This window comes from Ornithorhynchus anatinus, chromosome 2 (assembly GCF_004115215.2).
Source record: "Ornithorhynchus anatinus isolate Pmale09 chromosome 2, mOrnAna1.pri.v4, whole genome shotgun sequence".
Taxonomy (NCBI): domain Eukaryota; kingdom Metazoa; phylum Chordata; class Mammalia; order Monotremata; family Ornithorhynchidae; genus Ornithorhynchus; species Ornithorhynchus anatinus.
Genome location: NC_041729.1, coordinates 55,192,769 through 55,205,725, shown reverse-complemented (window position 1 = coordinate 55,205,725; position 12,957 = coordinate 55,192,769). Strand labels below are relative to the sequence as shown.

The following is a 12,957-nucleotide window of genomic DNA, read 5'->3' as shown; positions in this document are numbered from 1 at the left end:
TCCATTATACAGCTGAGGAAACTGAGACACAGAAAAGTGGAGTAACTTGCCCAAGGCCACAGAGCAGAGACGTGGCAGAGCCGGGATTAGAACCCATGACCTTCTGACCCCCAGACTCATGCTCTATCCACTACGTCAGCCATGCTGCTTCCCCGAAGATACTCTGAAAACAAGGAGAATCAAGAATTGATCTTTCTGGGCCGACCTTCGCTCTCCTATGGCAAGTGAAAACCTGCCAGAGCAAGTTCAATCCCTAATTATACTTTGGGCATTTCTCAAGATCACTCGGTTGAGACTCAGGATCCACGGTAAACTTGGGAATTTGTTTAGTCACATACCAAATTTCCCCCAAATTCACCCGAGTCCTTGATTTCTTGCTTCTTTTGAATTTTCTTCCTTGGGGACTTGACCACACACAATGATTCACCAGCAAATATCCTGAAACATTGCTTGCCCTGTTTTTCAAGTCTGTAAAGTGTGACGGGACGACAATTAGGAAACAGCATGACATACTGGAAAGAACATAGGCCCAAGAGCCAGAGGACCTAGGCTCTATTCCTGGTTCTACCAATTGCCTGCTCTGTGACCTTGGGAAAGTCACTTCCCCTTTCCGGACCTCAGTTTCCTCATCTGGAAATGGGGATTAATACCCGTTCTCCCTGCTACTTAGACTGTGAGCCCCGCGTGGGAGAGGGGCTGTGTCCAAAACTGATTAGCTTGTATCTACCCCAGAAGCTCAGAACGATGCTTGACACATAGTGCTTAACAAAAACCATAATCATAATGTACTTATTATTATTACTGTGAATTGCATTACTTGCATTATTTACCATGTCTGGAAAGCTCCACGGACAATTGTGAAGATTAGGAAGGGCGGGAGGAGTGTTTATATGGGGAAATGCAGCCAATTCTGTCAGGGGTGGCAAGCACATGCTTGTCTCTGAGCCACCTATTGACAGTGTTAGTAACCCCCACGCACGCTCTTTCCGGGGTCAAGGCAGGACAGGAGGTTCCTACCTGCATCTGTGGGTAGGAATCTTCATCCGAGAAGCAGTGTGGCCTAAAAATATGGGTTTGGGAGTCAGAAGAACCTGGGTTCTAGTCCCGGCTCTGCCACTTTGCTGTGTGACCTTGGGCAAGTCACTTCACTTCTCCGGGCTTCAGTTACCTCAGCTGTAAAATAGGGATTAAGAGTGTGAGCCCCACGTGGGACGGGGACTGTCTCCAACCTGATTAACTTGTATCCACCCCGGCACTTAGAACAGTGCCTGGCACAAAGTAAGCACTGAACAAACAACAATTATTATTAATTATTAGCTCATAGACAGAGAGGATTCATCATGGGTTTGACCCACAGGCTGGATTCAATACCTTGGTTGGCTGGATTTTGCCTCCCCCACCCACACTGTTGCCATATGACAGTGATTATGATGATAATTATAATAATGGCTTTTGTTATGTATTCACTATGCCCGAGTACTGTACTAAGGACTAGGGGTAGATTCAAGATAATCAGGCCCCACATGGGACTCACAGTCTCAGTAGGAGGGAGGACAGGTATTGAACCCCCATTGTGTAGATGAGGGAACTGAGGCACAGAGAAGCGAAGTGACTTGCCCGAGGTCACACAGCAGACAAGTGGTGGAGCAGGGATTAGAACCCAGATCCCCTGACACCCAGGCCTGTGTTTTTTCCACTAGGTCATGGTGATTCAAGGATTATTACACTATTGCTGTGTCCTGAGGGATTCAGAATTCTAATTCTGGTTTAATTTCCTGGCTCTAATTTCAATTTAGTTACTTTAAGCTCTCTAGGTCAAATGATGATGTAAAGTTGCCTTCCCTTCAGAGGTGTCAAGGATTAATATATCTGATCAGATATCTGGCAAATATATACAACATTAGGAAAGTAGAATAATGACAGATGCAATTTAAAATCAACACTGTGCCATGGGCCCTCCACTGACCGGGAAATAGAAAATAATGATAATCCTCTGAATGAAGCGAGAGTGCATGTGTTCACAGGCCTGTGAAATATGTGGCTTTTAGTTAAAATTCCACAGAAAGCTTTTTGGGAACACAAAAATGCATTCTCATTGTTAAGGGAGGAAATCAAAAGGATGATAGCATTTTTTTTTGAGATCACTAAAAAACGCAGATCCTCAGGCTCGTGTTCATTAAAATCAGTAAAAATTAATGCTCCCTATTACCTTAAAGCTTGTACGTTTGGTTAAAATAGTAGGATTTATAACTCTTACCCTTTTGCACTACAGTAAGTCACTAGGGCTAGCTGTTGTGGTACAGCTGCTTCATTTTAAGGCCTTATTTTTTGCACGTGCCCATCTGAGTGTGTGTTCAACTGTGTATATATATGTGCACATGCACATATGCGTGTCTGTACGTGTTTGTCCTTTAACACAGTTCTCTCTTCCACCTGAGAAGGTCTAGAATTTCATGAAGCTCTTTCCTAACTATGGCCCGGAGGGGAAACCTGGTTCTTCAGGAACTTGGAGAAGGCTTGCAGTGGGTCTTGTTAGACAGACCACCCAGGGGAGAGGAAGTCTTGCCTACAGATTTCCAGCACCGCAGCCAAGTTGCTATGGGGCCGGGGAACACATGGTCTCTCGGCTACACACTCGTCCACCCTGCTGCCATATGGACCTGATTTTCCTTTAGGTCCGGCTCAGCAACGCGACTGACAAAGGAGGCTGCAAAATGACTGCAATGGGGCTACTGCAGGAGAGGCTCGCCCCTCAAGGGGATGCGAATGCAAAAATCCCTCCAGTACCCTTTATTTTCCTATAAACAGGCAGACATTTGAACTGAAACAAAATTGGGGGTGGGGGGTGGGGAGAGGCAGGGAGGAACCCAAGTACAGATAATGATGAAAAAGAAAGCTTTTTTAGATTTCTTAATAAATAATTGGCTTGGAATGACAAGGCAGAACACTCCCTCTACCCCCGCCCCCAAAGCCCCACCCAATTTAAGGGAGGGCTCCTTTTCTTAGCTTCAGAAGGTCTTCACCTTGTGAAGTCAAATACCAGGTGGTTCTTGCCCTGAAAGACATTTCCAGATTGTGTTTGGAGTCAAGTTGCAAGTTTCAATCCCATTTTGACAAACGCCTTAGAGAGGTGAATATACCCTGGACAATGGGGCTTTGTTTTAGCTCCTTACAGGAGGTTTTAAAGACTCAGATAAACAAGTCTCAAAGAAAGAAACTCGCTTTAAGAAGTAACTCCAATGGTTCGGTAAAAAGCCGTCCGTTCCACAGAAAATATGGATTTCTCCGTGATGGTTCCAGAAACCAAACCCATCGATCTCTTACAGTCATTAAATGTGAAATAATATCGAGGCTATAGGAAAACATCCAATGGTTTAGGAGAATCAAACCATTGATTCCATCAGCTCAAACATGAATGAGTTCAGCAAAACGTCTGCTCCTCCCAGTTTGGCTTTCATTAGTAAATTCATTCAGACAGACTGAATATCAGGTTTCTGCTGCAGTCTTCATTTTTTCGCACAACATTGGCTCTGCTGGGAAACAGTGAATAATCAATTGGCCTTGTGACCTCCCGCACAGAGCTGAAGACATTTAGACAGACTGACCTTTATTTTCTACCCAAGGCTAGCTTCTTCATTTGCACTGCACTTTCCCTCCTCGAGCTCTCACTAAATCACTCTTACAAGCAGGAGATGGGAGTAGGGAACCAAATTAAATTGGAAAAGAACATCGCTGATTCCCTTGGAAGGAGAGCGGCTACCGAGGCTGATTCCAGGATGGGAAGGGCTGAGGAGGCGGAGTAAATTACAATAAATCAGCATCTCCTCAATAGAAGCCAATACTCCAACTGAAGCGTGGTCACCCATCCTGAACCCTAAAATATGTCTAACCTTAGCCCTTCCTACCAATACATAACCATCCGCAGGACCCGCTAAGGATAGGCAGGGCATATACGAGCTGCAGGAGAGGACTACGGCCAAATAACTTCATGTTCATCTTTCTTATTGTTGGTTTGCTCAAAGGGAAGTTGACCAAAAACAAATAGCTGTCAGCCCCCTCTGCCTATCAGCCTTGCTTACCTAGCTGCTGTGGCTGGATTTTTGTTTGTTTTTAGTTTGAAAAGGTATAGGATAGAAAAATGCTTCTCAGGGTCTCGCTTTTCCTTATCATCACTATTGGGTTCTTATCCTGGCTCCACCACTTGTCTGCTGTGTGACCTTGAGCAAGTCATTTCACTTCTCTGTGCCTCAGTTACCTCATCTGTAAAATGGGGACTGAAACTGTGAGCCCCACTTAGGACAGGGATTGTGTCCGACCCAATTTACTTGTATCCGCCCCAGAGACTAGTACAGTGCCTGGAACATAGTAAGAGGTTAACAAATACCACAATTATTATTATTATTTATTGCACTTGTTTAGCATTTATTTTGTGCACAGCACAGCATGGTACTCAGCACTGGGAAAGGCATATGGATATTACTTTTGGCACTTGTCCTTGGCTCACAAAATTAAGTGGGGGTAAAGGGGGCGTGAGGGGGTGGCCTTGGGATCGGCTCTGGCCTCCTGGCGAGAACATCGGGTTCGGAAGGTCAGGGTTCAAGTCCCAATTCTGTCACTGGCCTCTTAGATGAACGTGGGCAAGTTCTTTAGTTTTTCTGGCCTTGTTTCTTCATCAGTAAAATGTTCCCTCTTCCTCCATCCCTCCTGGACTCAGCCCTCTGAAGGACAGGGACTGTTCCAGGTCTGATGATCTTATAATTTACCCCAGCACAACGGGCCTGGGAGTCAGAGGACGTGGGTTCTAATCCCGGGTCTGCCACAGGTCTGCTGTGTGACCTCGGGCACAGTGCTGGGCTCAGTTATCTCATCTGTAACATGGGATTTAAGACTGTGAGCCCCATGTGGGACAGGGACTGTCTCCAACCTGATTACCTTGTATCTACCCCAGCGCTTGGCACATAGTAAGAGCTTAACAAATACCACAAATGTTATTTTTACCTATATAGTAAACATCTAATAAATATCACCATAATGATATTTAAACGCAATCGGTTTCCTTCAACTCTAAACCCCTTACCCTCTCCTCCTCCCTTACCATACCACAAATCACTAAAACCCGAAAGGAATTATTTCTCTCGACCTTTTCTCTCCTGAATGTTCTCATCAGTTAGGCACACAATTCAGGATGGAGGAGATGGGGGTAGGGGGCTTAACTACTAAAATACACGTCGCTGTTGGAGGGAAATCAATCACTTGTGATCAAGAATCTTAGGTTAAGAGTCTTCTAGACTGTGAGCCCGTTGTTGAGTAGGGACTGTCTCTATTCGTTGCTGAATTGCACTTTCCAAGCCTCTAGTACAGTGCTCTGCACACAGAAAGTGCTCAATAAATACGATTGAATGAATGAATGAAAAGCGCCTTTGAACTAATTAGGGTCAAGAAGGCTGAGGCAGACTCCATGGATGATTTCTTTGGCCTTTTAGGCTTCTGGAAACAAGAATCCATTTGAGAGCTATGACCCATCATACGAGAGAGAAAAGTATGAGATAAACTGTTCATTTCTGTGCCCTGCCTTTCCTAAACTGGAACAAGAAAGTTGGAGAGTGGATATGGGGACAGTTCTTGAATCAATCAATCTGTATGCAGACCACTGTACCGAATGCTTGCGATAATAATAATAATGATGATGTTGGTATTTGTTAAGCACCTACCAACCAAGCATTGTTCTAAGCACTGGGGTAGATACAAGGTAATCAGGTTGTCCCACGTAGGGCTCACAGTCTTCATCCCCATTTCACAGATGAGGGAATTATAATGTTGGTATATTTGTTAAGTGCATACTATGTGCAGAGCACTGTTCTAAGCACTGGGGTAGACACTGGGCAATCAGGTTGTCCCACGTGGGGCTCACAGTCTTCATCCCCATTTTACAGATGAGGTAACTGAGGCACAGAGAAGTTAAGTGACTTGCCCACAATCACACAGCTGCCAAGCACCGGATCCGGATTAGAACCCATGACCTCTGACTCCCAAGCCCCTGCTCTTTCCACTGAGCCACGCTGCTTCTCAAATTATGTTTCCACCCGGTTTCGAACCGGGGAACCTTTCGCGTGTTAGGCAAACGTGTTGACCATTACACTATGGAAACTCTCCTAATAATAATGGCATTTGTTAAGTGCTTACTCTGTGCAAAGCACTGTTCTAAGCGCTGGAGGGATACAAGGTGATCAGGTTGTCCCACGTGGGGCTCACAGTCTTAATCCCCATTTTACAGATGAGGTAACTGCAACCCAGAGAAGTGAAGTTCAAAGTCACACAGCTGACAAGTGGTGGAGCCAGGATTAGAACCCATGACCTCTGACTCCCAAGCCCGGGCTCTTTCCACTGAACCATGGATAAGATATCAGAGTTCATAGACACGTTTCCTGCCCACAATGACAGGACCAGCATATGTAATGGTTGAGGAGGAACTGAGTTGGGATTAGAGGGGATGGTCTAAAGGGAAAAGAGGCACAAGCTCAATTATTTGTAGGGGCCAAATGGGAAAAATGGGAGTGTGGAAAGGTCATGCAGGTAGAGAAACAATGGCTGGAAGGCATGAAGGATGAGGAGGGGGAAACTACGGGATAAAAATGGCAAGAGAAGCCACTGAATTTAACAAGATGCCCCAAAAATGGCTTCTGGAAGGCAAATGGAAGGAACATGAGCAACATTTTGAGAGAGAATGTGCAAACAAGAGAGTACGCCCCTTCGCACCCAAATCAGAGGAGGCTGTTCACCTTGAACAGGGTTGGTGTTTCAAAAACGACCCTGGACAAACTGCATATTTATTGAGGTCAAATGAAACGGGTAGAGCTGCAGCCCTGCTAGAATCCTCAGGTGTAACTTCCCAGCGTGTCACTGCAAGACTTCCTCTCTCTTGCCTAATTGCTGCCAGACTCAGAAAACAAACAAAAACAACCCTATCTGATTCAAAGGAAAGCTGCAGTTCACAGTCAGACATCCTCCAATAATGGCTTTAGGTCTCAAGACCAGTTTAGACTGGAAAGGAAATGAGATAAAAACCTGGAGAGCCAAGAAATCAGCTCCACGCCACGGTGTGTACAGTATTTACACAGAACTTTATACAGTGTTTCCAAAATGATTTTTGCTTGAATGTCTTTAAGGTTTTAATAATAGCAATAATAATTATGGTATTTGTTAAGCGCTTACTTTATGCCAAGCAGTGTTCTAAGAGCTCGGGTAGATATAAGGTAATGAGGTTTGTCTCATGTGGGGCTCACAGTCCTAATGTCCATTTTACAGATGAGGTAACTGAGGCTCAGAGAAGTTAAATGACTTGCATAAGGTCACACGGCAAACAAGTGGTGGAGCTGGGATTAGAACTCAAGTCCTCTCACTTCCATGCCCATGTTCTTTCCACGAAGCCACACTGCTGTAAGTTTGGAGATTCAGAACACATTCTCTACGTTCCCACTTAGATCCCACCTTATCTCTCTGCTACAATCTAAAAGCTGACAATTCCCAACTATTCTGCTCCCCCCTTTCCCCCCAACACACACTCACTCATTCAATCAATCGTATTTATTGAGCACTCACTGTGTGCAGAACACTGTACATACACACACACAGCTCCTGGCTCAGCTGCAGAGTTTTACAACTTGTCATGAATCTTCCAACCAACCAGTCTCCACCAAATTAAACATCCTTACCTTTCAGCAAAAATATTAAAATCAGGAAGAACTTCCTAACAAAAAGAAAAACTGGAAAGTAAAGCTTTAAAGAATCTTTATTTATGGCATTTGCTAAGCACTTAATATGTGCCAGGCACTGTATAGGGTAGATCAGAGCTAATTAGGTCGGACACGGGTCCACGACCGGCACGGGGCTCACAGTGTTAATCCCCATTTTACAGATGAGGCACAGAGAAAATTATCACCATCGGGTCTGAGCTCCCCAAAGTCACTCCTCTCCCTTCTCCATCCCCCACCCCGGCTCCCGTCTTCCCTACTTTCCCATCTTTCCCTGCAGTATCCTCAGAGAAGATCTCCTCCCTCCTCACAAGTGCCACTCACTCCACCTGTGCATCGGACCCTATTCTGCTCACCTTATAAAAACTATCGCCTCTTCCCTTCTCTCCTCCTTAACTTCCATCTTTAACCACTCACTCTCTGCCTTCAAACAGGCCCATGTCTCCCCCATCCTAAAAAAACTCTCTCTTGACCCCACTTCCCCTTCCAGTTATCGTCCTATCTCCCTCCTACCCTTCCTTTCCAAACTCCTAGAATGAGTCGTCTACACTCGCTGCCTTGAATTTCTCAACTCCAACTCTCTCCTGGACCCCCTCCAATCTGGCTTCGTCCCCTCCACTCTACCAAGACTGTTCTCTCAAAGGTCACCCATGACCTCCTTCTTGCCAAATCCAATGGCTCCTACTCTATCCTAGTCCTCCTCGACCTCTCAGCTGCCTTTGACACTGTCGACCAGCCCCTTCTCCTCCACACTTTATCTCACCTTGGCTTCACGGACTCAGTCCTCTCCCGGTTCTCCTCTTATCTTTCTGGCTGTTCATTCTTGGTCTCCTTCGCGGGCCCCTCCTCCCCCTCCCATCCTCTAACTGTAGGGGTTCCTCAAGGGTCAGTTCTTGGCCCTCTTCTGTTCTCCATCTGTACTCACTCCCTTGGTGAACTCATTTGCTCCCACGGCTTCAACTATCATGTCTACACAGATGACACCCAAATCTACATCTCCTCCCCTGTTCTCTCCCCCTCCCTCCAGGCCTTTATCTCCTCCTGCCTCCAGAATGTCTCCACCTGGATGTCTGCCCACCACCTAAACTCAACATGTCTAAGAGTGAGCTCCTTATCTTCCCTCCCAAACCCTGTCCTCTCCCTGACTTCCCTGTCATTGTGGGCGGCACGACCATCCTTCCCGTCTCACAGGCCCGCAAACTTGATGTCATCCTCTACTCTGCTCTCTCATTCACCCCACACAACCAATCCATCACCAACACCTGCCGGTCTCACCTTCACAATATCTCTAATATCCGCCCTTTCCTCTCCATCCAAACTGCTACCGTGCTGGTACAAGCTCTCATGATATCCCGGCTGGATTATTGTGTCAGCCTCTTCTCTGATCTTCCTTCCTCCTATCTCTCCCCACTCCAGTCTATTCTTCATTCTGCTGCCCGGACCGTCTTCCTACAGAAACGCTCTGGGCCTGTCACTCCCCTCCTCAAAAACCTCCAGTGGCTGCCTATCAAACTTCGCACGAAACAAAAACTCCTCGCTCTTGGCTTCAAAGCTCTCCATCACCTTGCCCCCTCCCAACTCACCTCCCTTCTCTCTTTCTACTGCCCAACTGGGTACACTCCGCTCCTCTGCCGCTCACCTCCTCACGGTCCCCCGTTCGCACCTGTCCTGTCGACCCCGGCCCACATCCTATCGCTGTCTTGGAATGCCCTCCCTCCTCACATCCGCCAGACTAAGTCTCTTCCCCTCTTCAAATCCCTGAGTGCTCACCCCTTCCAGGAGGCCTTCCCACACTGAGCCCTCCCTTTCCCTCTGCTCCTCCTCTCCTCCCCATTCCCCTCTCCCACCCTCTGCTCTTCCCCCTTCGCCTCCCCTCAGCACTGTGCATATTTATATATATTATTTATTACTCTATTTATTTTGTTAATGATGTGTATATATCTATGATTCTATTTATCTTGATGATGTCTGCGCCAGATCATTTGTTTTGTTTTGTTCTGTTTTGCTTTGCTGTCCGTCTCCCCCGTTTAGACTGTGAGCCCGTTACTGGGGAGGGATTGTCTCAAATTGTACATTCCAAGTGCTTAGTACAGTGTTCTGCACCTAGTAAGCGCTCAATAAATATTACCGAATGAACGAATGAATGAAAGTGATGTGACTTGTCCGAGGTCAAACAGCAGATAATTGGCGGAGCCAGGATTGGAACCCAGGTCATTCAGACTCTCAGGCCCGTGCTCTAGCCATTAGGCCACACTGCTTCTTTACTCTTCTCTGGAGGTCTGGGAAATTAGGATAAGACCCGACTATAGTTTGGAGAAACCTGATTGCTGTGTTTAGAGGAGTACGGGTTCTCTTCAGCACTGCACGATTTCTCAAATCTCCTTGAGGGACACTGATGCTATGATTCCTTCTTCCTCTCCACTGTCTCAATCAATCAGTGGTATTTCCTGAGTGCTTACTATGTGCAGAGCACTGTACTAAGTGCTTGGGAGAGTCAAATACAACAGAATCAGTTGACAGGTTCCACGCGCATAAAGAGCTTATGGTCTAGAGGAGGAGACAGACATTAATATCAATAAGTAACTTATTACATATAATTAAAGGATATGTAAATAAGTGTTCTGGGGTTGGGGGTGGGGCAAATATCAGATGTCCAAAGGTCACAGATCCAAGTGCATACAGGACACAGAAAGGAGAGTGAGCGGGGGGAACAAAGGACTTAATCAGGGAAGGCCTCTTGGAGGAAACATGGCCTTATCAATGTATTCTCCTACGTAAGCTCTTACTCATCTGCACATCCATTTTTCCCTTCCGCTCCTATATCTGTAAACAATTTTATTTGTCACCTCTGCAAAACTGTAAGATCCCTGAGGTCAGGGATCATAGCTCGTAAATCTATCGTGCTCTCCCAAGCACTTACCATAGGATTCTGCACACGACAGGTCTTCAAAACAATACTACTGATTGATTAAAATGTCATTTTCAATGGCATTTATTAGGTGAATATTAAGTGTCAAATACTGTTCTAAGCGCTGGAGGAGAAAGACGACAAAGTGCCTGTCCCACATGGGGTTCACGGTCCAAACTGATTAGCTTTTTATCTATCCCAGTGCTTAGTACAGTGCCTGGCACATAGGAAGCTCTTAAATACCATAAATAAAGAGGATTTAATCCCCATTTTACAGATGAGGTAACTGTCCTCTAAGTACAGTCCTCTAGAATGTAAGTTTGTTCTGGGCAGGGAATGTGTTACTCTTTGTCAGTCTACCAACTCTATTATACTTTTGTATTGTTATATTGTTATACTGTGCTGTATTGCATTGTTTATTGTTGTACTGTTACACTGTACTCTCCCAAATGCTTAGTACAGTGCTCTGCACCCGGTAAGTGCTCAGAAAATATGATTGAAGCCCAGAGAAGTTATTTGCCCAAGGTCATGTGGTGGAGATGGGATAAGAACCCAGGCCCTCTGAATCCCAGACCCGTCCTTTTTCTATTAGCTTACGCCACTTCTACCCAGAACCAATCAATGAGAATTTAGAAGAGTGGGCAGAAGGAGGCTATGTAAAAGGCAAGGTGTAAAGTAGGCTCCTGTTTCAAAATCACTTATCTTGGATCATTAGGCATATAGCCTAAATTTCTGGCTGTGGCAAACTCACTGTGAGAAACAGAAAATCTGCCCATCGTAAACAAAGTTGTGAAAATTCATTTGTCATCTGCCCAGAAAAAGTGATTTGGGAATAGCTTTCAATGGAGGAAATTGGAGATATCCTTGTCAACATTTGTATGTATTTTTATTACCCTATTTACTTTGTTAATGAGGTGTACATCCTCTTGATTCTATTTATCATGATTATGTTGTTTTGTTTTTGTCCATCTGTTTCCCCCGATTAGACTGTGCGCCTGTCACTGGGCAGGGATTGTCTCCATCTGTTGCCGAACTGTACATTCCAAGCTCTTGGTACAGTGCTCTGCACATAGTAAGTGCTCAATGAATACTATTGAACGAATATATTGTCAATGTTTTGCTTTGTTATAGAATAAAGATACAGTATTTTCCCCTTTATTCTTTTCATTACACCCAATTAAGGTTGGCAACATGACTATATTGAAGCAGTGGCTATTATCTGAAGTAACGGCTGACATTTTAGTTAATAAAGCTGGCACTTCAATGTAATAAAACCTTAAGTCCCAAAACTGGAACAGCCTTTGTAGCTCTACTTAGTCACTTAGCTGTCGAGTGTTAAAACAAAGGCCAATGTGGATGTCTTCATATCTTTCTCACATGTGCACTAGTAGTTAAATATTCACAAGGAAGATACATTAAGACTTCAGCTCCTTCCAGATATCACAACCTCAGTATATTTTCAAACGGATTTATGAAAAAAATTCTTCTCATTTACTTGAAAATTTTACTCTTTTAATACTGTTTATATTTTCACACCTTCCTCTTTCATTACTTTCATTCATTATGCTACTTTCTGAATTTTGAAATGAAAAGTGTGCCTGTACTGCCATCCTTCTGCTCGTAGTTTAATTATAAATTTGTAAAGACAACAACATAAACAGCTAGCTTTAATAATAATAATAATAATAATAATAATAATAATAATAATAATTGTGGTATTTGTTAAGCGCTTACTCTTTGCCAGGCACTGTACTAAACTCTGGGGTAGATACAAGCAAATCAGGTTGGACACAGTCCCTGTCCCACATGGGACTCCCAATCTCAATCCCCATTTTAGAGATGAGGTAACTGAGACACAGATAAGTGAAGTGATTTACCCTAGGTCACACAGCGGACAAGCGGTGGAGCGGGAATTAGAACCCATGACCTTCTGCTCTATCGGCTTCTCCATTATCACAAATCACAGGGCTATTAAGAGTTCTTGACTTCAACTTATAGCAATAGAATTTTAGCCAAAATGCCAAATGATGAATGAAAACAGAGTAATCCAGGAATAACACACTTGTAAAGAAATGTTTCAAATCACGTTCATCTACAACCGTAACTAGGCAGGACAATTTCCTTTCAGGGAAAGCTTTCTGGGAAGCCTTAAAAAAAAGTCAACAAAAACTAAGACTACATGGAAGTGTGAGCGCCACTCTCTTTTGGCTGGTTTAACACCAAAACTGGGAGGCTAAATTAAAATGAGGATTTATCTGTAGTTCGGGGATTAAATGCCCACTCTCCTGTGTGAGTCCA

General features: G+C 44.6%; 1 protein-coding gene and 1 non-coding gene across 10 annotated transcripts in view; both read right to left on the bottom strand.

Annotated features, from left to right (window-relative positions):
- The window catches only part of CLEC16A (C-type lectin domain containing 16A), a 276,263-nt gene that overhangs the window by 20,258 nt on the left and 243,048 nt on the right, over window positions 1–12,957 (bottom strand). The window lies entirely within an intron of this gene.
- On the bottom strand, window positions 6,075–6,148 carry TRNAV-AAC. Its single transcript has one exon. It is a non-coding gene; the product is annotated as a tRNA-Val (tRNA).